The sequence below is a fragment of the Pygocentrus nattereri genome, chromosome 11 (genome assembly GCF_015220715.1).
Source record: "Pygocentrus nattereri isolate fPygNat1 chromosome 11, fPygNat1.pri, whole genome shotgun sequence".
Classification (NCBI taxonomy): Eukaryota; Metazoa; Chordata; class Actinopteri; order Characiformes; family Serrasalmidae; genus Pygocentrus; species Pygocentrus nattereri.
Genome location: NC_051221.1, coordinates 8281661 through 8292008, shown reverse-complemented (window position 1 = coordinate 8292008; position 10348 = coordinate 8281661).

The window sequence follows — 10348 nt, the reverse complement described above, 5'->3', positions numbered from 1 at the left end:
TTGATGAGTTGTATTTCCCGACACAGTGATTAGTCTGAGTGCTTTTAAGCTCTGGTGTATAAAATAGCTGCACTTCGCCTTGAAGAAATGCATCACGTCAAGAAGCAGCGTGAAATCAAAGAGGAGCTGAGAGCTGGAGCCAGGCCTCAGTGGCCACAGACCAAGGCCTGGGACACCAGTATGTTGATCATCGCACATTTGAAGACAGAAAAAGCAACATAGTGGGATTCCCATGGCAACGCATCTGTCTGACATCTGCTTCCTCATCATGGTGGATGAAGTGTGCTGCGGCAGCCTGCGCTACATGACATAAGCTTCATTTCAGTGCTGCGTCAGAGTCGCCTGCTCCAGCCATCAGTCTTCTCTGAAGCCTTGAAGTTTGTTTTCACTCAACGGCTGCAACAACTTCTGCGAAATCTCAAACATCACTAGGATAATTTGCCTTTCCCTGTGTTTTTCTGCCTGTGGTTTTATCTTTGCTTTAAGATAATGACATCAGTGGGGAATCCTACCACTTTTTCTACATTTTGGCATAATTCAATCACTGACATGTAAACAAATCTATTCAAAGTGGTTTAAAGCCAAGTGCCTCGTTGTAAAAACACTTGCCGACTGAAATTTCTTACAGTAGTGGTGATAAACCAGGAGACATGACGTCGACAGCACTAATACAGCCCTTTTATTTACTACTCATAGCCAATAGCGAACCTACACAAGTCTTCCGAGTTTCATGTGTAACGTTGATGATGAAACAAGAACTTTTCAACGGGGCTATTATGCCTCACAGCATATTGCATGTACCCCTCCAACATGAATAGATGAAAAGATTATCTCAAAACTATTGTTAAACAACGTGTTAGACATATGATACACCACCCAAATGGTACCAGCTCTGTGAGTGTCCATGGGGGTCCTGACCACTGAAGAACAGGGTAACAGAGTATCAGAGAAACAGATGGACTACAGTCTGTAACTGTAGAACTACAGAGACCAGCTATACAGTAAGTGGAGCTGATAAAGTGGACAGATTTGTAACCATTTCCTATATTAACTTTCTGAAAAAACTCATAGGCAGCCATGAAAGTTGTTGTGACAGGTGTTTTGTGTTTTGCCTGTGTAAATATTATATAACACTGAATTAAATACAAACAAACATAAAGACAGCATAACATATGGCAACTGGGCTTCATTTAAGAGAGCTTTGGAAATAGTTAAGCTAAGACATGTTCACACATCCTGTCACAATGCGTAGTTTATTTGTTTATCTGTATACATTCTAATATTAAGGGTTTTTTGCAGACTAAGGAAAATGTACTTAACGTGTGCTTGTAATTAAAGAAGGGGAGAGGAAGACGTCGTGTTCTGAGACACATAAGCTGGACGTCCGTCCCACCGCCGTCTTTCCTCTCCTCCGCAGACTATGTACTCACTGTGTACTCACACGTTCCGATAGGGAATGTAATTGGATTCAGGCGTTTACACGGCTATTATTCTTCTATATTGTATTCTGAATGGCCTCAATCGGACTCGACTATTCCGATTGAGGTGTTAGTCGGATTATTAACGGATTATTAGGCTGCATGTAAACGTGGCTAATGAGTTGTTTTTTGTGACATCACAAAAACAGTGGGTCCCACTTTATATTAAGTGCCTCTAATAACTACGTAGTTACATATGTGAACAACAAATGCAACAACAATGTAACTACTAATGATTTAGGCACTGTTACAGATTACAGATGTGGCCTTATGTAATTATACATGTATATCAGCTTCAGTTGTTATATAGGTAGAGTGCAATTACAGATTGGAATAGTAATATGATGTGATTAGTTACCTCGTTACAACACAGTTATTCCACAGTAATTATGTAAAACATATATGTAATATTATGTAAAAGACTTCTGATCTGTAGTGTATCCAAAGAATATATTAAATACACAAGGCAAAACTGTTAATACACATGTGTAACTACACAGGCTGTGCTCCTGTAATCCATCTGTAACACTGCTTAAATCATTAGTAGTTACAGTCTTGTTACATATATATTATGAATGTGTAACTACACAGTTATTAGAGACACTTAATATAAATCTGGACCACACACTGTGTTCAAAAGCTGTTGCTGCATTTTAGGACTGCTTGGACTTGGTCACATAACGCTTTAAACCCATATATGAATTCCATGTTTTATATGATATGGGCCATTTAACATCTATACTTTCATGCAAACCACAGTGAAAATGACAAATTCTGCCTCGTAGATCCAGAGAGCCTTGGTTCTGCCTCTGGCAGTAGTAAGCACTGAACATCTAGTAATGATCTGTCGAGTGTCTTGTGGTGCTCATGCAGCCCGGCAGCTGTCACGCAGAGACTTTCCTGCTGCTGTTTGCTTCTAATCACCGCTTCATCTTTACGCCTTAATCCACGCTGTCGGCCTTAACGAGCCTCGAGTTTTGCTCATCTAAATCTTTACGGCCAGCCTAAACCTGTCTGGCTGCTGCGCCCCTCTGAGGGAGACTTCCACGGAGGGTGTGAGGATTGAGAAAACTGTTGAAAGGGCATATTTGTGTCCAGCATCCACCAAGTGGGCCATAGCGAACCCCCATCCATCGCCTGGGCACATGTGCGGAGTCTCCCGAGGACAGCGAGCCGAGGCCGGGGGAACAGAGAGAGGCTTTGTCCAGCCCTGCCAGCACCGGTTCAAACAAGATTAGCGGCTGTTAGCGTGTCCAACAGAGAGGAGGAGAGGAGAGTCCAGAGGGCCACGCCAGGACAGTTAAGGCTCTGGCCTTCATGCTGTCCAGCACTATTGTACAGCTTCCTTCAATAGCTGCAGCCTATTGACTGCCCAGTGTGAAATCAGGCCCATGAAACTCCAATGTTCCGCTCTCAGACCTTCCCAAAAGCTGGGAAAACTCAGGAAGGACGTGGAAGAAAGACAAGAGAAGAAGATACAGGCTAGTTCCCAGTGTCCCTGTCCTGAGATTGTATGTTATTGTAGTTAATTTTTTAACCCTTTAAGTATCAAGGAAAATATTTTTATCATAATTTTTTAGATCATATATTGTAGCATCTGCAGTGGGCTGGCGACTTGTCCGGGGTGTATCCTGCCTTCCGCCTGCTGGGATAGGCTCCAGCACCCCCCCGCGACCCTGACGGAGAAGCGGCTTAGAAGATGGATGGATGGATGGATGGATGGATGGATGGATGGATGGATGGATGGATGGATGGATATTGTAGCATTGTAGCAAACCATTCACTGCCCCATCCATGCAGACCAAAGCTGCCGGTTTTGGAATTCACTGGTTTTGTGATGTCATGAAAAGCAACATATTTACTTATATTCAGCCTACAGTACAAATGATGGTGCTTTAGTAAAGAAAATGGTTCTATATAGAACCATTAACACTCAAAGAACCTTTTGCATGACTGAAGGGTTCATTGCATCGTGAAATGGTTCTTCAGATTGATGGAGAATGTGCTGTAGATGATGCTAGAACCTTTTTGAAAGCAAAGAAGGGTTCTTCTGTTGTATCAAGCTCAACATCATAACAATAGAAGAACCCTGTTTGGTGCTATATGGAACCTTTTTCAAAAAGGTTCTGCACAGCACCATCCACTACAGGTTTCCCACCAATCCGAAGAACCTTGTCACGATGCAAAGAGCCCTTTAATCATGTGAGAAGTTCTTTGAGTATTCATGGTTCTATGTAGAATCAATTTCTTTACTAAAGAACTCTTGAAGAACCATTGTTTGAAGAGTGTACTTTAGCTCCGCCCCTTCACAGGGAGCAAAACTTCCTCAAGTTATAAGGAACGTTTCTTAAATCAGCCTTAAAGGCCCAGAAACAAAAACAGCCTGTTTGAATGTCTGGGATCATGAGAGGTTGGAAAATTGTCATATAAAAATGAATTGTGACCATTTTTGGACCAAAAGTCCAAGAAACAACACAAATGTGGTAAGAGGACTTTAGGGGAAGAAATTAAAAAGTAAGATGTGGATCTTTTACCTCATACCTCAGGGAGCTAGTGACCTATGACCTCATTTGCCCCACTCTGCCCTGTCTGTTTGTTCAGATAACAAACTAAATATCTGGATACAACAAAATATACTTAACATATATAAGAAATACTTTACTGAAGGGCAGCTTCTATAAGGCTACTACACAAGCCTTTAATGACATAACGGCTTATTTCAACAAGCATCTTAATAAAGGCTGCTTTTATCAACTTTGATGTCATTTCAACTCCGATAGTGTTATGACAACTGACACTTGTTGGAATTAGCCTTTATAAATGCTTATATGGGCCCATGTCAGCTGTCATGAAGGGCCTATGTTGGTGCCATGTAGTCTTATGAATGCCGTCAGGAAAAAAATACTGACATCTGAAGAGTGAAACTTTTGATGTTCCTCGGTTTTCCACTGTCCTTTTGGGTTCCATCAGTTATTCATCATAATCATGGGCATCCAGGTTAATGAGGCATCCAGCCTTAAACTTAGCATTCATGGTATTTTCATAACACTACATTGTTTCCCTCAGCTTAATCAGTTTGACAGAATCCAGAATTTTGTATTCTTTTGGTGTTACAATACCCAGCATGCCTCACACAAATATGTCATAATGTAATTATGCTATAACTGACGTTTGGGGGGAGGAGCATGGATGAAACCCCTCCTTCTTCCAATCTAACGCCCTATAAATTCATATCCATGCCTTCTGTTCCCACGACAAAGTGTTCACAATCCCCACAACCACCCCATCTCCCCCCTCAGGCCTACATCAGTTCCTCAGTCCTACATCAGTCCTACTACAGCTATGAAGGAGGATCAGGCCTTGTAGCTACAGGCAGAAACTGCCCAGAACTCCAGCCCAAGTTCTCAGAATTCTCCCCTTCACTCAATCAGTCTTCCCTCATACTACCACCACCATGTTGAAGGCATGGTCTGAACTCACAAACAACCACTGGGACTATCGTAGCCAAAGTAATAGGTAGCCTAGTGATAGGAGAAGTGAGCCATCTACCAGAAGGTGGCGGGTTCATATCCCACAACTGACTTGGTATGCCTGGTTGTTTACTTTGGCAAGGCACTTGACCTTCCCACTGCCCCAGGTGGCGCTGCTCTGCTGGTGACACTGTGCTGCTCCCAGATTGGACATAGTTAGGCAGCAAAATGACATATTTCCCTCGTAGGACCAATAAAGTACATAACATAGCATTGACATGTAAGCTAAAAAATACAGACATAATAATTGGCTTCCAGCAGTGTTACCAAGAACATCAGCAATCTAGCCTCCTTCTGCATTGGCCAAACAGACGGGTGGAAAAAAGAACATTTCAAACAGCCCTTCCTTCAAGTTTCCACACCAAGGCAGTTACAGTTTTTCAAATTTTCCTCCCAACTTTAGGATGCATCATCAGAGGGGAGATCCTAGTCTTAAAACTGGAAAACCTCACTCTAGAACATATTGTTGGACCACTGTAGAAGGCAGATAAAGCATTTGTTACATCTCTCATTTTGGCCCTTGTAAGGTTAGCTATTTAGCAGAAGTTGGCTCGATAGGTAGTAGAACTCGTATTAGGTAGTATTAGGTCATGTTTTGCATGGTTTTGCTGTGTCGGGGTTAAGCTATTAGTTCAGTTACATAATGATGAGCGGCTGGGCTGCTTTTCAGCTTTGACTGGCAAGGCAATAATTAACAACAATCCCAGTAAAAGACCTACAAGCTTCTTTTTCCCCTTAAATTTGTGAGTTTTCAACTGTTATTTTTATTCATTGCTTTGTTTCTACTCCATTCTATCCATTAGCTGCTATTTAGCTTTAACAGCTGTCCTTTAACCTGAATGTTGGGAATGGAGTGGACAAGACTAAGGACAAGAAGGCTCAGGTTATGCATATATCACCCTGTGTGCCACTGATGAGAGAGACCGGCCCTTTGAAGCTCATGCCCGTGTTGCGGGGACCCTGTCAGGCCTCCTGCTAACTAATCCCAGACTGTAGGCCCCTCCACCCGCAGCCGGTTTGTTTTTACTGCAGGGCGCTCCGCGGCCGGTATGTTTGGATTGGCTTAAAGGGAAGTGGGCCATTGTCTGGACAGGATCTCAGCGGAGATCGGTGCACTAGATTGTGCTGGCGCTGGCAGGGCAGGGCCACGGTGCCTGACGTCGCCTGTGTTTGATTTGGACACAGCAAGCGTGCCTGGCTAATCCAAGGACACAGATGGAACAGCAGGAAGAGAGCACTTGTAAAAACATGCATCCTGCTTGGAAAGCAACTAACTGTTATTAGCATTAATTCCTTGGCTAATAATGGATTGATGTCTTATCTGACAATCGCGCTGACCGGCCTTCTCCCAGGCTGATGCTGGTTTTAGATGCGAGAGAGTGACGACATCCTATTGCAGATCTCTACGAGTGCCTCTCATCACCACTGATGAATTTGACCTGCTCGGAAGATGGTGGTTTTCCACTGCCAGTCAGCACTAAAGGCCAGCTGCTTTTTAAATGAAAGTACGGTTTTGTACGCAGTCACCATCAACTTTATTACAAACTCCTAACTTGTGCTTCCAGTCGCTGCCCCCTCCCTTTCATCGTTGGTCAGTTTCTGACCACAGGAACGCTATTGCCCAGATATTATTTGGGTGGTGGAGCATAATAAGCACTGCAGTGACTCTGACATGGTAGTGTTTTTAGCAGTGTATCAGACACAGCAGTGTTGATGGGGTTTTTACACATAAGTGTCACTGCTAGGGTGGCAAAGGATCACAAAAAACCCAGAATATCCTCAGCTGTCTGGTCGGAAACTGGCCAGTTTACATCAGTAAAACTGAATCAGAACCATGTATTCCTCTTGCTGCAGGTGTCAATATAAAATGAATATAGAAAAAGTTGGTGCAGGTGATCTAGTAGTGTGAGAAGGGAGACTTCCGACTGAGCTCCGGATTGATTGGAGGCCTTCGGATTGTTTTTAAACACGGTTGTTTAATTCAGAACGTTCATGAGTCCTGTGGTGCGAGGCATGTCAGGGAACAGCCACTTAGAGAACTGCACTCTTTAAAAAATGGTTCTTTAAGGTTTTTTTAAATAAAGAAGACAGTTGTATGACGGTCCATGAACCCTTTATATGACTAAATGTTTTTTTTTTGCATCATGAAAGGGTTCTTCATATGGTTTCTACATTTTGAAAATGGTTCTATATAGCACCAAAAGGTTTCGTCTGTTGCTACAATGTCCAGTTCGTTATGATAGAAGAACCTTTATGGTGCTATATAGAACCTTTTTCAAAAAGTGATTATGTAGAACCAGATACAGCACATTCTCCATCATCTAAAGAATAATTCACAATGCAAAGAACCCTTTAATCATGCAGAGGGTTTTTGAGTGTTCATGGTTCTATATAGAAATAGTTTCTTTACTAAAGAACCTTCAAAGAACCATCTTTTTCAGGTGTGTAGTAGAAAGGAGAAAATGCCAAGAGACATGCAGACTGCAAAAAAATGATATACTGTCAATTGAAATGATCTTAATTCATCTAATATTAAATGCTCAGATTGTTTTAATCTTAGTTTTAGTCTTAATGTGAAATATTGTACTTATTTCCAGATAATTTTACTTCTTTTAAGTACTTTTGTCAAGCTGAATTATCTGCTATAATTTACTACTATCATCTACTATCTAATATAGTGAAATCATTTTGTTGTAAGAAACATCTGCCAATATAATGTGTTTATAAGTAAATAGTCACAAAGGATGTCTCTCACGCTGTCCTTCATGGACATTACATGCAAAATGACTTACATTTTATCACACTTATATATACATATATTAGCAACCACCTGGGATACAATATTGATACCTTATCAGCATTGCAATACCTCAGCAACCATTTGGGATATACCACTGGCCTAGTAATACCTTAGCAAACACATAGCATACCACAATGAAGTTCACACTAACAACCACTTGAGTTACAACAGGAACTACCTAGTAACCTTTATCAACCACCAGGCATACCATAATAATGACCTAGTGACACCTTAGCAAACACCTCGGGATACCATGGCAATGGTCTAGCAACACCTTAGCATCTGCCTAGGATATCATAGTATTGGCCTAACAACACCTCAGCAACAACATAGTATAGCATAGCAGCAGCCTAGTGACACCTTAGCAACCATGTGGAATATCATAGCAATGGTCTAGCAACCACCTGGGATAGCACAGCAATGGCCTAGCAACACCTCAGCTAATGGAAAAGTACAGTGAAGGCCTTGCAATACCTTAGCAACTACCTGGGATACAACAGCAACTGCCTAGAAACATTTATCAACCACCAGGCATACCATAATAATGACCTAGTGACACCTTACCAACCATCTGGCATATCATGGCAATGGTCTAGCAACACCTTAGCATCTGCATAGGATATCATAGTATTGGCTTAACAACACCTTAGCAACAACAAAGTATAGCATAGCAGCAGCCTAGTGAAACCTTAGAAACCATGTGGAATATCATAGCGATGGTCTAGCAACCACCTGGGATAGCACAGCAATGGCCTAGCAACACAGTAAAGGCCTTGCAATACCTTAGCAACTACATGGGATACAACAGAAACTGCCTAGTAGCCTTTATCAACCACTTGGGATACCATAGGAATGGTCTAGCAACCATGGGATAGCACAGCAATCACTTTGTCAAGCCAACTTAAAGTTCATTCACAAATTTTTTCCTTCAAGTTTATTTTGGAATATTTAAATAATCCCTGTATAGTGCTGTTCAATTAACCCTTGTCATACAGTTTAGGGAGTGGTGGATGAGGTACACAAACCATGTGCTTGAGTTAAAGTAGAGATATCCAAGGTAAAATATTACTCCAGTAAAAGTAGAAGTTCCTCCATTTAGACCTCCACTTGAGTAAAAGTACTAAAGTGTTTGACTTCAAATGTACTTAAGTAAAAGTATGAAAGTAAAAGTACTAAAAGAGTAATTCTGGCTCTGATGTCCTGTTATCATTTTTGTAACAAGACTTGCTTCATGAACTCATTTCAGGTGAAAATCCTCCAGCGTCTCTCTTGGTAAACCAGTCTTTTAATAGAACGTCATTAATTAGTGACGCTGATGTCTATTAAAATGATCATAAGCACAAAACACTGAAGGTAAAAAGTTTCCATCAGGGAGAACCGAATGGCTCTGAAATCACTTTTACACACAAGCAAAGTTTCAGTTTAAGATTTATTTACAACTTATTTCCAAGTTTATGTTTAATAAAAACTGACTTTAAACTCATGATCACAAATGAGCTTCCTTTACTATATTGATCTGTATGTCTCTGTTCATAAACATAAACCAGCCCAAACTGTCCATCCATCCATCATCTTCCGCTTCTCCGCGGTTCGGGTCGCAGGGGCAGCATCCTAAGCAATGAGGCCCAGACCTCCCTTTCCCCAGCCACTTCCACTAGCTCTCCGGGGGGGATTCTGAGGCGTTCCCAGGCCAGCTGGGCAATATAGTCACACCAGCGTGTCCTGGGTCTTCCCTGGGGTCTCCTCCCAAGTGGACTTGCCTGTGACACCTCACGAGGGAGGCGTCCAGGAGGCATCCTAATCAGATGCCCGAACCACCTCAACTGGCTCCTCTCGACGTAAAGAAGTAGCAGCTCTACTCCGAGTCCCTCCCGGATGACCGAACTTCTCACCCTATCTCTAAGGAAGAGTCCAGACACCCTGCGGAGGAAACTCATTTCAGCTGCTTGTATTCACAATCTTATTCTTTTGGTCATTACCCAAAGCTCCTGACCATAGGTGAGGGTGGGAACATAGATCGACCGGTAAACCAAGTTCACGGCCTGATGTCCCCAATAGAACCACATCATCTGCAAACAGCAGTGATGTGGCCTTGAGGTCACCAAACCGGACACCCTCTGTCCCCTGACTGCGCCTAGAAATTCTATCCATAAAAATTATGAATCAAATTGGTGACAAAGGGCAGCCCTGACTGAGTCCAACTCTCACTGGGAACGAGTCTGACTTACTGGCGGCCATGCAAACCAAGCTCCTGCTTTGTTTGTATAGGGCCTGAATGGCTCGTAGCAAAGAGCCATGTACCCCGTACTCCCGAAGCACCTCCAAATCCACAAAGCACATGTGGACTGGTTGGGCAAACTCCCATGAGCCCTCTAGGATCCTGGAGAGGGTGAGGAGTTGGTCCTGTGTTCCACAACTAGGGCGGAACCCGCACTGCTCCTCCTGAATCCAAGGTTCGACTATAAGCCGGTCTCTCTTCTCCGGTCCCCTTTTTTAAAAACAGGCACCACCACCCCTGTCTGGCAATCCAGTGGCACCGC